Here is a 1,438-nt window from a genome sequence, read left to right on the forward strand (position 1 = left end):
GCGTGAATGTTCAGTCACACAGCTGGGGGACTGCTGCTGCTTGACTTCTTCCTCGCTATGTCAGAACATGGAGCGGAGCCACGGGAACTTTCCATTTCAGCCCGTGTTACGCCGTTTTTCTCCTGCAGCATTCGCAGACTTCGTTTTCCCCCTCCCCCCGTGCTGCCCCCGGGGCCTTCCTCCTGGCTGCGCTCCCGTGCCACGGTGGCAACTCCTCCACCCCCCGAAATGCTGGAATGACTTTATTGTCTGCCTTTCCCCGTCTCGTTTCCTCCTGTTATTTCTGAGCAACATCCATCTCCTATGTGATCTTTCAGACTGTCAGTGATACTGGTTTTAATGCCTGATTAAACTCCATTTTCAGCTTCACTTTCCAGTTGCTTAGCCCATTTGTTTTTGTTGTCTTCATATCACGTCTGTCTTGGCCTTTTGTCTTCCACGTTCCTTTGTTCTACCATTTCATGTAGTTAAGCATCATTTGCTTCTCCGCAACTCTACTGAGTAATGCTTGTGTGACTCCACCTCTCTGAGTCTGGTTTCCTTGCCCTTCTGTAATGAATCATTTCTGTCCTTTCAGGTCACACTTTACACCCCTTTAGCAACACTTTTACTCCTGCATTTACAGACACTATATTGATGCTGGTGAGTACTCGGTTTATCTCCTGTTCTTCAGATGTGCAGTAATTGTGTTTTCACTCTCTTTAGGAGTAATTTCACTACCCTTACTGATCGATGTCTCCACAGAGTGTATCTTCGGAGACATCACCAACAGCTTCTAGTCAAAACTTCTACAGAATGAGCATCAGCATTCATCCCTCGAGGCTTCTACCGAGCCTCCTAAGTCGCGGTTGGGCTGAGGTGTCTTTAGGATACTCGCCGGTCCAGATAAAACTCTTCAAGAGATGAAGCAGCCATTACAGCCCTTTGGTGAGTCATCTCAGTTAATTAATTACTCCTGTTAAAACTGTGCCATTGATTTTTGGTGCTGCCTTACTTCACCTTTCAGCTACTGCACTTTGTTGGCTTTAGCTCCTCACACAGCGTAATTCATAGAATCACAGAACAGTTTGGGTTGGAAGTGACCTTAAAGCCCATCCAGTTCCAACCCCCCTGCCATGGGCAGGGACACCTTCCACTAGACCAGGTTGCTCCAGGCCTCATCCAGCCTGGCCTTGGACACTTCCAGGGATGGGGCATCCCATCTGTGACTGAAGAGTGGGATTCTGTCTTGGGGGATTTTTTTTTTTCTCGTTATTTTGAGCCCCCTTTTTGAGGTGTATGCCAAGTATAAACAGTACTGAATAGCCATTTTTTAAACGATACACAATTTGAGTAACACACCTGCTTCTGTCTTGCCAGTGAACATGAGCCCTTCTGTGCTCAGCTGGGCACGGACTAGCGAGGAGGTCCTTGGAGTTACTTTTAGGATGTTTTTCCC

The sequence above is a fragment of the Eurypyga helias genome, unplaced genomic scaffold (assembly GCF_000690775.1).
Source record: "Eurypyga helias isolate BGI_N326 unplaced genomic scaffold, ASM69077v1 scaffold9685, whole genome shotgun sequence".
NCBI lineage: Eukaryota > Metazoa > Chordata > Aves > Eurypygiformes > Eurypygidae > Eurypyga > Eurypyga helias.